General features: G+C 43.0%; 1 non-coding gene across 1 annotated transcript; it reads right to left on the bottom strand.

Annotated features, from left to right (window-relative positions):
- Nucleotides 1–5,827: 5,827 nt before the first annotated feature.
- trnae-uuc (transfer RNA glutamic acid (anticodon UUC)) lies at nucleotides 5,828–5,899 on the bottom strand. Its single transcript has one exon. It is a non-coding gene; the product is annotated as a tRNA-Glu (tRNA).
- Between the last annotated feature and the right edge of the window lie 5,310 nt (nucleotides 5,900–11,209).

Raw genomic sequence — 11,209 nt, forward strand, 5'->3', positions numbered from 1 at the left:
AGGGATATGATGAGCAAGAACAAAATGAGCAAAAGGAGGATGAACAAAATGAGCAAAAAGAGGATGAACAAGACATGGTGATGATGGTGGATAATGAATGCATGGAACTGGCAGTGGCAACGGTGGGTCTGACTGTGTATTAGCCGGTGCAACCGAGATGGAGACCGATGCTGCAGGAGGGAGCATTGCAAATGTAAGTGTGACTACTTCAGAAGATCAGTTCAACTATTTCAGTCGGCCAAACTCCAGCTCATTGAGCTTGTTTTTCAAGTTTCATCCACACCAGAGAACCGATAGTGCAACTATTAGGAGGGCATTTAGCCGTAAGGATGGAACACAACGTAAATGGGTCAGCTGCAGTGAGGAGAAACATTCTCTATTTTGTGCTGTCTGTCTAGCTTTCTTGAAAAAAAACGAGGCTAATCCATTCATAAACGGATGCAATGACTTCAGACATTTACACCAGAGGCTTGATGAACATGAGAAAATCACAACCCATATGGACTGTGTTAAGGCGTACTTGTCATGGATGAATCAGACAGACATAAGAAGTCTGATTGATACAAATCAAATGACGGCCTTCCGAGAACAAGTGCGCAAGAGGCGTCAAGTTTTAGAGCGGGTGGTGGACATAGTAAAACTGATCGGAAAGCGGGCACTGAGCTATCGTGGCAACAAGAATGAATCTGCACGGATGTTAGCTGACATGTCCATTGATCACGGGAACTTTCTGGAAATACTTTCCCTGCTCAGTAAATATGATCGCTGTTTACAGCAACACGTCCAGGAATGCATTGAAAAGAGCACGGAAGGACAGGGAAGAGGTTCCTTTGTGACACTGATGTCTAAAACCACCGTGAATTCTGTCATTGAAGCCATCCGACAGCTTATTAAAGAGAGGCACTGTTCTGACATCATCCAAGCAAAAATGTACTCAGTCCAAATCGACACAACTCAGGACTTGACAGCTAAAGATCAGTGCAGTGTCATTGTTCGTTACGTCACTGACACTATCCACGAGAGGGTTATTGCATTTGTTCAGTGTGAATCAGCGACAGGAGAGGACTTTCTGAACCTGCTCAAACAGACGTTGGAGTCTTGTGGCATAGACATAAAGAACTGCATTGGGAATTCAACAGATGGTGCTGCCAATATGCAAGGGACATACAAGGGGTTCTCTGCTTGGCTGTCCAAAGAGTCTCCAGGCCAGGTTCATGTTTGGTGCTACGCCCACGTACTTAATCTGGTTATGGCCGAAACGACAAGTGTCGTGATAGCAGCAGCATCATTGTTTGCTTTACTGAATGACATCGCCATTTTTTTCCATGACTCCTATCAGCGGATGAACACCTGGGAGGGTGTCAGCTAGGACCCCAAGCAGAGGCAGATTTCATTGATTGCCGAGACGCATTGGTCTGCAAAGGATGCTGCGCTGAATAAGATATTCGGATCGTTCGGCAAACCAGACAGTGGTTTGTATGTGACTCTTGTTCACGCTTTGTTTGTCATACATGACAACCCACGCTTCACAACGCAAGTGCATGCAAAGTAGAGCCCTGCACTCCCGCGGGAGTCCCGCGTGACCCGCGTGACCCGATGCAAAGCAGTGCGGCGCGGGACAAATTTTGAAAGCTCATTGCGGGCACGGGCGGGAGGGGGAGTGCACAATGCGGGAGCGGGCGGGAGAGGTGATAAGCTGCAGTCCCGCTAACTAAAAATGTGTTTAAAATAAAATTTATAAATTATTAATTTATGTCTATCGTATATAATTTGTGCTGGATATTTTATTTGGCATTAATAAAAATATTTTAAGATGCCTAAATTTGCGGATGTGGTCTAATCTCGCGTACATTTCCGATTCCTTTCCGCTCTCCCCTTGTTTGAGATCTCCGATCATGGCAGAAGAGCAGAGCTCCTCTAGTGAAGCTCACAGTGCTTCAGAAGTAAGTGCTGCTTTAAAAAGAGGTACATTTACCATTAAAAAGTCAAGAGTATTAGTCCGAAGTATTAAAAAGTATTAAAAAAAGTATTAAAAAGTATTAACTAGTATTAAAAAGGACTGTGTATCGCACAAATTGTTCAATTTAAAGCTAGAAATAGACAGTGTATAATCTGAGGAGCTGGTTGTGGTTGCGCAGCACTTCATATGAGAGGAGAATGAAATCACGGTTGGAATCATAACGCCACAGACTCGGAAGCGGGAGTGCGAGTGCGCAAAGCGAGAGCTGTCAATCAAAGCAAGAGCTGTCAATCAAAGCGAGAGCCGTCAATCATGAGCGCATGCAGCGCTCAACTTGGAATGTGTCAGCAGAATGTCAGAGTCTAAACAATAAACTTACAATAAATGAAGGATCGGTCAGTGGAGAGCTCAGCTAAGCTCAGCATGTTTAATTCCCCAAGCCAATGACAAGAACTTTCGTGAGAAATAACGCGAATGTCTGCATCATGCAGGATTTGCGGGCGGGAGCGGGACAAAATATGGCAGGCGTGGGCTGGACCGGGACTGAAAATCATAATTCTTTGCGGGACGGGCGGGAGCGGGACTGCACAATGCGGGCGGGACTGAAAATTCTGTCCCGCGCAGACCTCTAGTGCAATGGCTCGCACATATATGGAGTCACTTTTAAAGTATGAAACGGTGTTGACCGCACAGCTGTTCCTGCACATTTTTGTGCTAACTGGACCCCTGTCAAAATACCTCCAAACCAGCGGCCTGGATCTCTTGAGCGCCCACCGAATGGTTAGGGAAACTCACACACAGCTCCAAAGTTTTGTGCGAGATTTTGACACGGTGAAAGAGGCCACAGACAAGTTTGTAAGCTGGGCAAACTCAAGGTTCGACAGTGAGGATGTTGAAGTGGAGGTGATGGACGCATTGCGCGAAAAACGGCTGAAAAAAAGAAGGCTATGCCGGGAGAGTCTGTTGAAACACTGGTCACCCACGCATTGGTGGACTCATGTGTGGTGGTGTTGTCAGACCTAATTTCAACATAGACCATAGGCCTGCCTGTGACCGTGACACTCTCTTGCGATCATGACACCCCCCCCCCCTTTTTTGGTTCAAATGCGTTCCACAGTCTACGGGGCCGCTTGTAGGTGCAAAATGCCAGGGCCGTTTTTTTATCCCAGTCCGTCACTGGTCATAGGTTTTCCAAAGTTTTCTTGTGCTGCAATAGCGAGGGGAACTTTAATACAACCAAACAGGAACATTCTCCAAAGCCTCTCCGAACGTTCCTATTTTACAAACGTAAGGAGAACGTTCCATCAACCAACACATGCAACCAAAAACTAACATTATAGACACATAAAACAAACATTCCTGTAAAACCCAAGGACAACCAAACAAACCTTCTTCACTGATGATGACAGTAATTATTGATCTGACTGCGTAAACCACAATGGTGATAATAGTGATATGCGGTCATGTGGTTATTCAGCGGTTAAAAGACAAAAGTGTCAGCATTTAAACTTTATGTCACTTCATTACCAGCAAAAGCTTACATCAATTTTCAGATCTTGATGATAATATTTAGATGCAGTTACACGGTTTGGCCAGAAGATGTCAGTAAAATACCACAAGATGCTCCTGCACTTGGACTGTGCCCTGACTGAGGAATTCTCTTCATGTTTGCTCTCATCTCTGTGAAGGCGACTGGGAAATATGTGTAGACAACGGCTACAGCTTTTTACCATTTGAATCAGTCGGAATAGGAAATAAAACATCAAAGTCCGAAATACTCAGAAATATTGCTGCTTTAATAGAAACTGGAGTTTTACTGGAATTTTATGTCCAGAGCTTTACAGTCATCACCAGTAGAACTTTTCTGGAGTTTGCTTTCCCATTTGCCAAAATGCCAAAAACAACTAAGGTCCATTGATTTGGTTTCATTCTTTGAAACTGATCTTTTCAGCAGCCTGAAAAACTGAAGAGAAATCACTATTCATAACAGATTTTCAAACTTATTTCATTGCGTTGTATATTACATATGCATATAAAATGGATTTGTAGGTTAAGCCAGCTTGTGAAAAACAGATTTCCAAACCAAGGAAATAGCTTTGGTGTATAGCAATGTATATAGAGAGTGGTGTAGTGGTTTGCACTGTTGCCTCACAGCAAGAAGGTTCCAGATTTGAGCCCGGTGGCTGACGGGGGCCTTTCTGTGTGGAGTTTGCATGTTCTCCTTGTGTCTGTGTGGGTTTCCTCTGGGTGCTCTGGTTTCCCCCAAAGACATGCAGGTTAGGCTAATTGGTGGCTCTAGTTGACTGTAGGTGTGAATGGTTGTTTGACCTGGTGACTTGTCCAGGGTGTACCCCGCCTTTCGTCCGTAGTCAGCTGGGATAGGCTCCAGCTTGCCTGTGACCCTGTAGAACAGGATAAAGCGGCTACAGATAATGAGATGAGATGAGATCTTTGGCAAGACAGGCTAAATATAGTTCTTCTTCTGCAAGACAGGCTAAATATGTCTCTTTTTGTGCAAGGCAGGCGAAATACATTTCTTTACCCATAATCCCTAACTTTGTTGACACATGTGAGACACTCTTCTTTCTCATCAGCCAAAGATGCAGGTGCAGGGGGGATTTCCCCATTCCAAACCAGTTTAAGTATAAAACACAAAGTTCACAGTCAAGCAGACAAAGCTTCAGTTTCCTAAGTCAGCTTGAAGAGTCGCTGGTGAAATGAGGATCTTTGCAGTTGATCGTTGATCTCCATGAGATTCTGCTGGTTGTCCTCACAAAGTGTCCTAAGGTCCCTTCTTCTATTTCTGTGACACTTTCTGGGATGCTTCACGGCTTCTCCCTTCTCCTGCCTTTCTTCCTGCTTTTGGATCTAAATGCACACAATTCATGACAATAGTAATAATGTTCCCATGGGAAAGAGGTAAAAGTCTTCTTCCTGACTGAGAATCAAACCTGGGCTGTGGCAGTGAGGGTGCCTCTGAGTACTACTGAGGCCCAGTAGTGGCTGGGTGCAATACTGTTAAGGCTCTGAAGAGAAATCACTATTTATAACAGATTTTCTAACTTATTTCATTGTGTTGTATATTATGCCCGTGAGTTAACCTAGTGGTTAGCGTGTCTGCCTCCTGACTGGGAGATCATGATTTCTACTCGTGGTTGGGTCATACCAAAGACCATCATAAAAATGATACCTACTACCGTCTGGCAAGGCACGCTGCAATACAGATGCAAGTAGGGAAGTCAAACTCTCAAAGTGATCAGAGGACCAACCCCCACTGTAACCCTGGCTGTATACATGAGATTCAGAGAGCTATCAAAATGGAGATTGGTGCTGCACCCATACACCTAGTACTGGGTAAAGAGACTGCCTGGGAAGACCAGATTCTGGCATGAGAGGGACTTTGACTTTGTTGTATATTGCATGTGCACATGAAATGGATTTGTACGTGAAGCCAGCTTGTGGGAAACAACTTTTCTAACCTAGGAAATAGCTTTGATGTGCAGCAATTTATATGCAATATATTAGAACAAAGAGTTTTTCAAGTTTTTTTTTTTTTGCTCATTTATTAAACATGCTCTTTGAGGCCCTCCTTTGACAGCTCATTTGGTAGCGTGGAGGACTGTAGGTGCTTTTGATGGCCATCGTTACGTCACTGGTTTGAATGTGTCTTGAAGAATGTGTTTGTTTTGACATTTTAATAATAATGTTCACCCTGGGTAAGAGGGAACAGTATTTTCTTTAATTAGTGATAGAATTAGCTGATTTGTAAAGTCTTTAATTTTCTGTAAAGCTGCTTTGCAACAATGTCTATTGTTAAAAGAGCATGAAAATGAAATGGACTATCATAATCATAAAGCAACATGACTTTTCCCTGACCGGGAATCGAACCCGGGCCGCGGCGGTGAAAGCGCCGAATCCTAGCCACTAGACTACCAGGGAGTGAAAACCTTAGGAAGTATCCAAACTCTTTGCAGTACCACTGACAGCCACTAGTGGTTGTGGGAAATATTTTCCAATTTGTCTGGCTAAAGTACCTCTGTGGTCCTCTAGTGGCTGGGCGCAGTATTTGCGAGGCATCTGCAAAAATAACAGGAGCCTACATTTTTTGTTACATCTTCACAACTTATTCTCTGGGAGAATGATAGTGTTCTGTCATGTTTACAAGTTCAATTGGCCTTGATATCTCGCACAGTATTAATGTACTTTCTCTGATATGTTGCTCCTTCAGCCAGCTTATTGTACTGAGATTATAACTCGCAAACAAATGAGTTCAGTGATGGCATTAACCACGGCAACTAACTTGAACTAAATTTCATACCAGTTGCCTATTGACTGCATGTGCTTATCTAACCTTCAAAAAACTAACTAACCTCAGCGAACACTCAGAGAACCTAGCCGGAACATTGTCATAGGTTTTCCAAAGTTTTCTTGTGTCGCAGTAGCGAGGGGAACTTTAATACAACCAAACAGGAACATTCTCCCAAGGCTCTCCGAACGTTCCTACTTTACAAACGTCAGGAGAACATTCCATCAACTAACACGTGCAACCAAAAACTAACGTTATAGACACATAAAACAAACATTCCTGTAAAACCCAAGGACAACCAAACAAACCTTCTTTACTGGTTATAATATAATCAGTAAAGAAGGTTTGTTTGGTTGTCCTTGGCTGACAAGGACAGACTGAGCGGTCTGGCATTTGGGCACATGCCAGAGGGGCCGCGGCCCCGACAATGCCCATCGCGGCCCCGCAACCGCATTGCCGCAGCCCACCCTCAGCTACTCGGTCACTATGTGCTTCGTCGTCTTAAAAATTCCACCCTATTGACATATCAAGCAAGATATGTTCGCTATTTATACCCCTTACAACTCCATATATTACAGTGACGGTGGCACCATGATGATGTGTTTCAGGTTTTACATTAGCCTATTTTATTTTGCCGGGAAATTTCTTCCTACGATGTAAAAAATGTGCACAGTTTAAAATAAAACAAATATATCTGTATTTTGTATTTGTTTGCGACAACTGAAGTAAAGCACTGCCTTGTGGGAATTTCATTTAGCCTACCGCCAAACTGACAGAAATAAAACGTTGAAGATTCAACATTCTGTAACCTACTTCAGCATTGTGATAGTGGTCAAGTTGATGTTGGTCAAGTAGAAGAGGAGATAAACGGACGGAAGAGGTCGGATACTTACCATAGTTTAGTAAAATGAATCGAGGAGGCACGAAACGACACAAGGGGGGAGCGGAGAAAAAGAGGGAAAAATTGAAGAGAGCACTGCTGTCGGGGGGCGAAAAATGTGCGAAACTGGATGTGTTTTTTTCATCTACTGCAACCTCAACTAGCAGCGCTAGCATTGATGTTGGCATCACTGACGAGGAGGGATATGATGAGCAAGAACAAAATGAGCAAAAGGAGGATGAACAAAATGAGCAAAAAGAGGATGAACAAGACATGGTGATGATGGTGGATAATGAATGCATGGAACTGGCAGTGGCAACCAACACACAACAAGCTCGTGGTGGGTCTGACTGTGTATTAGCTGGTGCAACCGAGATGGAGACCGATGCTGCAGGAGGGAGCATTGCAAATGTAAGTGTGACTACTTCAGAAGATCAGTTCAACTATTTCAGTCGGCCAAACTCCAGCTCATTGAGCTTGTTTTTCAAGTTTCATCCACACCAGAGAACCGATAGTGCAACTATTAGGAGGGCATTTAGCCGTAAGGATGGAACACAACGTAAATGGGTCAGCTGCAGTGAGGAGAAACATTCTCTATTTTGTGCTGTCTGTCTAGCTTTCTTGAAAAAAAACGAGGCTAATCCATTCATAAACGGATGCAATGACTTCAGACATTTACACCAGAGGCTTGATGAACATGAGAAAATCACAACCCATATGGACTGTGTTAAGGCGTACTTGTCATGGATGAATCAGACAGACATAAGAAGTCTGATTGATACAAATCAAATGACGGCCTTCCGAGAACAAGTGCGCAAGAGGCGTCAAGTTTTAGAGCGGGTGGTGGACATAGTAAAACTGATCGGAAAGCGGGCACTGAGCTATCGTGGCAACAAGAATGAATCTGCACGGACGTTAGCTGACATGTCCATTGATCACGGGAACTTTCTGGAAATACTTTTCCTGCTCAGTAAATATGATCGCTGTTTACAACAACACGTCCAGGAATGCATTGAAAAGAGCACGGAAGGACAGGGAAGAGGTTCCTTTGTGACACTGATGTCTAAAACCACCATGAATTCTGTCATTGAAGCCATCCGACAGCTTATTAAAGAGAGGCACTGTTCTGACATCATCCAAGCAAAAATGTGCTCAGTTCAAATCGACACAACTCAGGACTTGACAGCTAAAGATCAGTGCAGTGTCATTGTTCGCTACATCACTGACACTATCCACGAGAGGCTTATCGCATTTGTTCAGTGTGAATCAGCGACAGGAGAGAACTTTCTGAACCTGCTCAAACAGACGTCGGATTCTTGTGGCATAGACATAAAGAACTGCATTGGGAATTCAACAGATGGTGCTGCCAATATGCAAGGGACATACAAGGGGTTCTCTGCTTGGCTGTCCAAAGAGTCTCCAGGCCAGGTTCATGTTTGGTGCTACGCCCACGTACTTAATCTGGTTATGGCCGAAACGACAAGTGTCGTGATAGCAGCAGCATCATTGTTTGCTTTACTGAATGACATCGCCATTTTTTTCCGTGACTCCTATCAGCGGATGAACACCTGGGAGGGTGTCAGCTAGGACCCCAAGCAGAGGCAGATTTCATTGATTGGCGAGACGCGTTGGTCTGCAAAGGATGCTGCGCTGAATAAGACATTCGGATCGTTCGGCAAACCAGACAGTGGTTTGTATGTGACTCTTGTTCACGCTTTGTTTGTCATACATGACAACCCACGCTTCACAATGCAAGCTAGGGCTTTGACCTTGGCCCAAAAATCATATTCGAAGTTCGTTTGGAAATTAATCTAGACATTCGAATAGTATTCGAACTTTTATTAATTATATTATTCTTAAATGCCTCACTAACACCTCGGCATCAAAATTAAATATGATATTCAGTCCACCAGGGGGCAGTGTTCAGTCAATGTCAATAAGATTACGTGCAGGAAATATGAAATATTCAGGCGTGTTTTTACAACCACTACTAATGAAACGTGCAGTGTCGTAGTAATTGGCATTATACCGGCTGACACTTTTAACGTTACATAATCCACAAACTTCGTCGTTTGTCCGTTGCCTTTTTTGTGTGAAACGCTGTTCCTTCGGTTTCCTGGTTGCTTGTACTGATGAAAGCCTCTAAACTGTAGCCTCACTGACAATCAAAGGGGAACGTTTACAAAATGAGCAGGTACTGCTAGGCCTACACCTAATCTGTGAGTTTATAACACTGCCGTTCCGAGCCCATTCGTGTTGGCTTTTGAGAATGTTTGTTTTGAATGAGACCGGTGTCGGCTGTCATGTCACTGCTTCCTGCTCGCGTCTCTGATTCACAATTCAAACAAACACGGACATGATATGTTATAAAATCACAGATTAGTTTTACATGCTCACTTCGTTAACTTATGAACTTCATGGTATGTAAATTCCACCATGTGGAGGCTAAATTAATTTAGGCCTATAGGCTACTTGCGCAAGTAAGCTAATAATTTTTTTTTTTAGCAACTATCCAAAGTTAACAAAAATAAAAGCGCATGAAAGCATTACTGCGCAGTGTCGCATAGTCTACGTTAGTAATTTCATTTCTTATGTTATAACATCAGGTGTACAAAAACCAACCAAATATCTGCAGAAAAAAAACAAACACCGATATTTTCAGAAGAAAAAGTCACATTTTATATTGCATTTAATCACATCAGCAGTTACATTACACTTCATTTATTGTAGGCCTATGTTGTACTTAATAAAGTCAGACTCTGTCCAATCTCGCAAAAATGACTGACTTCTGATGAGGAAATGAAAAATATTAGAGTTAATATTAGGAATTAGAGTGTCTATCTTCACCTGCCGGCGTATCACAGACCCCTCTCGCAGCCCCCTCTCACCTTCTAGCGCTCCCGCGTGCAATGTCTTCAAGTGGGCCCTCAAGTTTGAAGTTGTTGATTGATAGGCCAATTTGTTTCCACATATTTTACAGGTAACCTTTTTTTATAGCATTCTCCATTTTTTTTTTCGAATCCAAAATAGCGCCACGCATCACTTTTTAAATTCTCCGGAGTGCAAATCTCCAACGTGTTAGCATCTGACTCCATTGTTCAATGCATGCCAGCTTGACGCTAACGTCTACAGGTGCCCAGATAAGACAAAAGACAATGACCTTCGCGATTCACATAAATTCCACAGACGTTAAAAAAAAAAAAAAACCTGCGACCTGAACTGAAAACGTTTACAACCACATTCACAAAAATAAAAGAATTATGCCTAATGATACCATATACAGGTTCAAATATTTAGAGCTGCCTAATATTCGTTCGAACATCACTTTTTTTCACAACATTCGAATTGTATTCGAATGTCGAAGTTCGAAGTCAAAGCCCTAATGCAAGCGCATGCAAAGTAGAGCCCTGCACTCCCACGGGAGTCCCGCGGGACCCGACGCAAAGCAGTGCGGCGCAGGACAAATTTTGAAAGCTCATTGTGGGCGTGGGCGGGAGGGGGAGTGCACAATGCGGGAGCGGGCGGGAGAGGTGATAAGCTGCAGTCCCACTAACTAAAAACGTGTTTAAAATAAAATTTATAAATTATTAATTTATGTCTATCGTATATAATTTGTGCTGGATATTTTATTTGGCATTAATAAAAATATTTTAAGATGCCTAAATTTGCGGATGTGGTCTAATCTCACGTACGTTTCCGATTCCTTTCCGCTCTTCCGTGTTTGAGATCTCCGATCATGGCAGAAGAGCAGAGCTCCTCTAGTGAAGCTCACAGTGCTTCAGAAGTAAGTGCTGCTTTAAAAAGAGGTACATTTACCGTTAAAAAGTCAAGAGTATTAGTCCTAAGTATTAAAAAGTATTTAAAAAAAGTATTAAAAAGTATTAACTAGTATTAAAAAGGACTGTGTATCGCACAAATTGTTCAATTTAAAGCTAGAAATAGACAGTGTATAATCTGAGGAGCTGGTTGTGGTTGCGCAGCACTTCATATGAGAGGAGAATGAAATCACGGTTGGAATCATAACGCCACAGACTTGGAAGTGGGAGTGCGAGTGCGCAAAGCG

This window comes from Neoarius graeffei, chromosome 22 (assembly GCF_027579695.1).
Source record: "Neoarius graeffei isolate fNeoGra1 chromosome 22, fNeoGra1.pri, whole genome shotgun sequence".
Classification (NCBI taxonomy): Eukaryota; Metazoa; Chordata; class Actinopteri; order Siluriformes; family Ariidae; genus Neoarius; species Neoarius graeffei.